We start from the raw sequence: 7,687 nt of genomic DNA on the forward strand, positions 1-7,687 counted from the left end.
ATGCTCTTTAGGGGTGTGGCCCATGGAAGGAAACTGCTCGTAGAAGAAGGTGGTTAGGAACTGGGTATGAACAAAGCTCAATACATCGTAGCGGCCCGTGGATCTATCCATGTTCGAATGAATAGTGTAAATTCCCCAAGAAGAGGGGAGCCAAAGGGATCTAACTGTTGCTGCAAAGTTTGACAGCAAGAGGGAACACCGAGGGATTGATGCTCTCAACAGGGTTGTTGGGAAGAACAAAAAAGGAGATGAAATAACTAACAATGGTGGCCAGGTACAAGTCGTTGCGGTAGCCCGGCCCAAATATGGACTCATGATTATCTTTAGTAATGTCACCCACAACCGGTTGCACGTCCTTAAAAAAATGTTTCAGCCAGGAGAGGTAGGTGGTCTTTTCCCTCTTGGGCCTCTCTTGAAGCAATTCCCCAGTCCTAAGATCGTACCAAGAGCCATACTTTCATGCCTCTCAAAAGGCACCTTGGAGAACATTGGCGGCAATCTGTTCTGCAGTGGTCACGGACGCAGGATCAAAAGGGTAACCCCCACGGGTGCTCAGGTGAAGGAGGACAGCAACATCTTCAAGGGTTAGGGTTATCTCCCCTAAGCTAGAACGAAGGTATGAGTGTCGCGGCTCCAGCAGGAAACAATTGTATCAGTATTGGTCTATTCCTTGTGTAGCGACCCTAATTTTGTTAAGTCATTTATTTATTATTATGATTATTATTATCTTATTTTATTTTCGGCTTCATTTATTTTGTGGTCACATGAGAATTTAATGTGATATTTAATGAATTTAATGTGGTGATTAATTAATTTAATGTGTTATTTAATTATATATAATTAATTTAAATATTTAAATATTTATATTTGTTATACAAAAAAAAGGAGGTGTTATATATATAGGTATATATATATATTTTATCTTATATTTATATTTATATATATTGTAATTATGTGTATTATATAATATAATATATTATAATAGTCATATTAGATTAGAAAAGGATATTAGGTTATTATATATATATATATATATTATATAAGTAATCAACTTAGGTATAGGAGTTGATAAGAAAATAAAGATTAGAAAAGTGAATCAGGGAGGAGGCTGCCGTGAGAGAGAGTCGAGAGAGAGAGAGAGAGAGAGAGAGAGAGAAATCAAAATAGAGTGTAGTGCTGTGTGTGTGGGGCGTGGAAAGTGAAGAAGAAGAAGAAGAAAAAGAGAAAAAGAAAAAGATAGATTATAATTTTATTTTGGTGGCTCCATTAGTTTTTTAAATATTTTTTTTGGATCTTCAAAAATAATTGTGAGTAGAAAATTCACTTTTCTTTGTTTATATTTGATTCGTTATATTTATTTATCTGTATTTATTTAATATTGATTTGATTTTTGTATTGATATGAAGATGACAGATTGATTTTAATTGTTTTGATTAATTGGGTATGTAAGGTTTGGAATTTTTTAGATGATTGATTAATTTTAATTATGTTGATTAGACGTATATGTAAGGTTTAAGATTTTTAGATGATTAATTGATTGTAATAATTTTAATTAGTTGGGTATGTAAGGTTTGGAATTTTTTAGATGATTGATTAATTTTAATTATGTTGATTAGACGTATATATAAGGTTTAGGATTTTTAGATGATTAATTGATTGTAATAATTTTAATTAGTTGGGTATGTAAGGTTTGGAATTTATTTTAGATGATTGATTAATTTTAATTATGTTGATTAGACGTATATGTAAGGTTTAGGATTTTTAGATGATTAATTGATTGTAATAATTTTAATTAGTTGGGTATGTAGGGTTTGAGATTTTTTTTAGATGATTGATTAATTTTAATTATGTTGATTAGACGTATATGTAAGGTTTAAGATTTTTAGATGATTAATTGATTGTAATAATTTTAATTAGTTGGGTATGTAAGGTTTGGGATTTTTTTAGATGATTGATTAATTTTAATTATGTTGATTAGACGCATATGTAAGGTTTAAGATTTTTAGATGATTAATTGATTCTAATAATTTTAATTAGTTGGGTAGGTAAGGTTTGGGATTTTTTTTAGATGATTGATTAATTTTAATTATGTTGATTAGATGTATATGTAAGGTTTAGGATTTTTAGATGATTGATTAATTTTAATTATGTTGATTAGATGTATATGTAAGGTTTAAGATTTTAGATAATTAATTGATTGTAATTATTTTAATTAGTTGGATATGTAAGGTTTAGAATTTTTAAATGATTGACTAATTTTTAATTATTTTGATTAGACGTGTATGTAAGGTTTAGAGTTTTTTTTTGGATGATTGATTGATTTTAATTATTTGCATTAGTTGGGTATACAAGGCTTAGGGTTTTATTTTGGGTGGCTTTATTAATTCTTTGAGTGATTCTTTGATCTTCAAAAATAATTGTGAGTACAAAATCCACTTCCCTTGATTTAAATTTAATTCTTTGTTTTTATTTATTTATTTGATATTAGTTTGATTTTGTATTCACACGAAGATGATATATAGATTGATTTTAATTATTTTAACTAGTGGTGTATGTAAAGTTTAGGGTTCTTAGATAATTGATTGATTTTAATTACTTTGATTAGTTGTGTAGGTAAAGTTTAGGGTTTTTAGATGATTGATTAATTTTAACTATTTTGTTTAGTTGTGTAAGGTTTAGGGTTTATAGATGATTGATTGATTTTAATTACTTTGATTGGTTGTTTATGTAAGGTTTAGGATTTTTAGATGATTGATTGATTTTAATTATTTTGATTAGTTGCAAGCAAGGTTTAGGGTTTTTTATATGGATTGATTTTATGATTGTAATCACACTCATGATTATATAAAATTAAAATAAACTTAGAATCCATAGATATTGGTTAGAGGATGGATTGATTCGTTGTTTTTATTTATTTATTTTTATTTGATGTTGGATTGATTTTGTATTTGCATGTAAATGAAGAATTGATTTTACTTATTTGGATTAGTTGTGTATGACAGGTTTATGATTTTTATATGGATTTATTTTATGGTTGTAATTACATTCATGGTCATATGAAATTAAAATTAATTATGAACCTATAGATAAATTCCTTATACTCCACCATGACTCCATGGATTGTTGTTTTATTTGAGTGATTGGGAGAAATAGTGTATAAAAAAAAAGTGAGGATTATGAGATTTGTTTGAATGCCTTAGGCTCGGCATTGTTATGTTTATTCTCATGTGTGAAATGTTGTGTATATATATATTGTTGCCTCGTTCTCATGAGTAGACGAATGCTTTGATTTGCGCGCGTACGTATATGCTAACCATCCGGGGAGTGTGAGTCAAACTCGGGACGATATCCCCGTGCAAGTTTGGCTTCGGAGCGGTGTTAGGTATACGGGAGGCACATGGGATATATGTGTAGGCCGGAAGGGGAGAGCCGAAGTGGTGGAGTTAAGGAACAAAGAATTTAATTATGAATTCATTAGTATAGTGTGTATGGTATTGTTATGTGCATGATAAAAAAATAGTAAACGATCTTGATAAATTATGAAATTTGAGCAGAAGCATGTATTCGTGATTTTGGACAACTTTTGTGTTGTAGCTTTTTATTAAAAAGATCGATTAGAACTTATAATCGGATGACCTTAGCTATTGTCGGTTTGATTCACTCTAGTAATGTAGATTTTTATAGGCTGTTTTAACCACGAAACGAGTTAATTTTTATTGGTTTCACGTAAACTGAAGTAAAACATTATTCTGCACACTTTTCATGTTTTGAACTTTTTGGGAAAAAAATCATCTTATGGCAGTTTTTGTTCGTTTTCAGCTTCATATTTTTCGATTGAATTCCGTCTAGATTTTTATATCAAGTTTTTCTCCTAACCTGTTCAATTTCTGTTAAATTCTTTCACGGCGTCTTATAGGAAATTTGATTCTGTACAACTTTCGTTCTTTGAGTTTTGATCAATTCGAATTATTTAAGTATGAAACGGTGTAATTTTATATTTGTTTCAATAAGTTACTTATGATTAAATTATACTAACTTTATTTGTTTTGCAGGATGGTGGGTCTTACTAACTTTTTATGCAGGGCTGACCCACCATATTTTTTTATTTCTATTTTGTCTATTCTATAATCAATTTATATTTCGTTGTGTACGGACAAGAAACTAAATGCCACCGTATCTCGGGAAACTACCCATTCGTCTCGATGCGGTTGGAACTACTTGTCTTGTCCCGTGATAAGAATTAAATGTATTTTTGTATGTGTCTGGTAGACACGTGGGTGTTAAATATTGTACTCATACCAGTATACCCGTATACTGACCCGTTTTGTCTCTTGGCAACTCGAGTGCGTTCTGTTGAGCGCAGCTGAGCTTCCTTTGCAGGATTAGTTGAGGCTACGGTGGTGACGAGAAGTAACTAAAGTTTTTGGGCATATCTCTTGGATTTCTTTTTGTTTTTTTTAGCTTAGACTTGTTAGTAGTTTATGTATTTATTATTATTATTATTTTTTTTTATGACTTTAGTATTAGAATAATTTGGCATGGTTTGTAACCGTACTTTATTTAAGTTGTTTTGACTAGTTGTTGCTACCTTAATGTTGAGGTATTTGTTAGTTATGAATTTATGGTGGATGGTTTGGGTTGGCGTTTTAGTTTTTTTTTTTTTTTTTTTTTCTTAGTTTTTTTGTTTTCACTCCCAGAATTTGGATGATAGAATATCGATTGGGGTTTAGTCCTAATTTAATATTTAATTGTCCAAATTTTGGGGCGTGACACCTTGCGTACGGACAACTCCCTCGAAATCAAAATGGCGTTGAAGAGACGGACATCTCTCAAGCACTGCTCGAAGCGGTCATCTGCAATAATATCATCAACCCAAAGGGACCAGTGTGGTAGAGGGCCCGAGTGAGTGCAGTAATAGATGTATGAACGGGAAAAATCACCACGCTCCACTCGAAACCGCAGCACAGATACTGGGTTCACCATGTCAGCGTCATCCAGAGAGGCCTCACTAAAAAGGAGTAGAGGCTCTTCGAAAGGAGGGGCATCAGGAACAAAGGAATCAACGGCCTTCCAGAATGGGTCATCAAGCCCCCCAAAGTATGGGGCCCTCCTCCTCAATGCTGGGTGGGACAGCCCTGTCGGGTAGAAACCTAGGGGCAACCATGAAAAAGAATAAAGAAAAGTAAAGAAGACTTTGAAAGGTAAGGGCCAGAGAGAAAAGAAGACAAGGAGACAATAAAATGTGTTGTGGCATGTAGACACCCCATTTCGACCGCCCTAAAGATTTGGGCGTCACTGATTAATCACTCAATGATGAAAGTTATGCTCTACAAACGTTCGATTTCTTCGGCAATAAAATCCCAACCTTACACCCTATTTTGGACCAAACTTATTTTAGACCCGAAAAAAAAACCTTTTTTTCAAAATATTTTTCCCAAAAGATTCTACGATGTTCCAAGGCTCACATTTCGTTAAATATTGCACTTTTCGGTAAACCGAGTAAGGACAAAGTGGAAATAAATGAAAGGGAGGTGAACTCTTTGAAAAAATCTTTGAAACATTTTATTTAGAGGTTTGAAGTTGAAGAAAATAGGAGTGGAGGGAAGAAAACTAGTTCGGGGAAAAGTTAGGCATCAATCCGTTATGACAAAACTGAGTAGCCTTCACTAAAATAGGCATATCTTTTTTCATACTTATAATTTAGATGTGAGGTCATCACCATTACAAAGTAGACTTCTGGGGCTTCAGTTTAGACTCCAGAATGACCTAAAACCGAGTCCGGATAAAGTAGATATGCCCATTTAAAGTCGGGTATGGAAGTAAATTTTTGTGGCCGGCAACCCACTATTTATGGACGGTCGTCCACTATTACTGGCCGGCCAGCCACTACTTCTGGCCTATTGGCCACTTGTGTAAAACCCAGATATTTTTTCCAGTTGTCCCCTAAAAGCTCCATCTATTCCTATATAGATATTTTCGACCCGAGAGGCTGTTTTTCTATATATACTTGATCTCTTCTCTTGTTTTTAGGTTATTAAAAATTCCTTAAGTGCCAAAACTTGAAATTCTCTCTCTATGTCTATCTTACAACACACACGCCTTGCCTAAACACTTCCTGAACAAATATTGGAGCTCTCCTTGCTAAGATTATTGAGTCTAAATTTTAGCTCTTGATAGTGTAAGCTTTGTGGTTTGTGAACAAAAGAGTTACCGTGTTTCAAGAGGTATAATTTTGAGCATCTCTACATCACTTCTTTCTGGTCTTTTCTTACTATTTTTCAACTATTTTTGGACTATTTTTATGTGCTGAAACTTATGGTTTAAAGCTACCAAAGGTGGAGGGGCTAATCACCCTTCTTTGAACCTTGTCTCATAAGCTTTTGCCCTTGTGTTTCCCATCTCTTCATTAACTTTTTTTGAGCTTTTTACCACTAATTTTTAGAGGTTTTTAGAGGCTAAAAATATAGTTTGAAGTCCCAAAAATGGAGGGGTTAGCTGCCCCTCCTTGTGCTTGTTTACTAGCTTAAATTCCTTAATATTGTAGCTAACTTTTTCAAGCTTTTCCAAGTGAATTTCAGCACTATTTTTGCTTACTTTAGGACTGTTTTAGGTTGGTTATTTCATTTGAGCTTTGTATAGCATGCTTGTAGTGTAATTGTCCTCATAGGCTTGGTGGTTTAGGCCATAGCCACCAACCTATTTGAGTTGATAGTGTTTGTTTCTTGCTTTACCTACTTGTGATCACCTCTAATCACCTCTGCAACCTCCCTCCTTTCTTGGCTTTTTATTTTCTTTGAAAGTTGTTTCAAACCAAGTGTTTGTTTAAACACGAGATTGGGATATTGTGCTTAATGGTTTAATCCTTTTGGGGGTTCATTACCAACGGCATGGTGTCTCTTTCATGCCCAAAGCAACTCTTTGTTTGATATTTCTTCCCATTAGAGGACTTAAAGCTCACTTTTGGACTCAATTAATTAAGGAATGGTTGGTAAATAAAATGGATTAATGAAATTAGGACTAAAAGTGATGCAAGATAATAATCAACTTGGGTTCAATCGGACATTAATTGAACCCATTGAGTATTGAATCGTTTCTTACTTGTTAGTGATGAAAATGGTTCAAGAGTCAATGTCAATCACTTTCCTTGATCAATCCATGATAGGGAGAAGGTTTGGGAGTCTTTTATGTTGCACTTATTGAAATTGTACCTCTTGGTTCATAGGCTACCATGCAATGAAATTGCATCAATTGATGGCTTGTGAATTGATCTTGCCACTCCTTTGAGCTGTTTGATGATAAGAAGGGGTAATGTGTACAAACATACCTTGAGAATACCCTTTTCGTTCTCTGTATGCCTTCTATTACAGCAGGAGGAACCAAGCTTCAGTGGTCAGTAGACCACTATTTCTGGACAGCAGGTTACCATTTGTGGTTGGTCGACCACCATGAGCAGCAACTTTTTGGAACAGAATAGAGCAGAGGCTAAGGTGAAAAAGATGTTCTTCTGGCAGTAGAATAGTGGGCTTTTTGGGTGAAAATCCGTGCATGCATGAGCATTCCTCACTTCCCAGGGTTGATTAGTAGCTTAGTTACTTATTTCATGTTGTATTCATGCTGTAATTAATTAGTTCATTCTAATTTGTAATTAATTAATTAGTGTGATTAATTAGTTTGTTCCATAGAGTAG

The sequence above is a fragment of the Camellia sinensis genome, chromosome 8, assembly GCF_055761805.1.
Source record: "Camellia sinensis isolate YWXY chromosome 8, ASM5576180v1, whole genome shotgun sequence".
In the NCBI taxonomy this organism is placed as follows: Eukaryota; Viridiplantae; Streptophyta; class Magnoliopsida; order Ericales; family Theaceae; genus Camellia; species Camellia sinensis.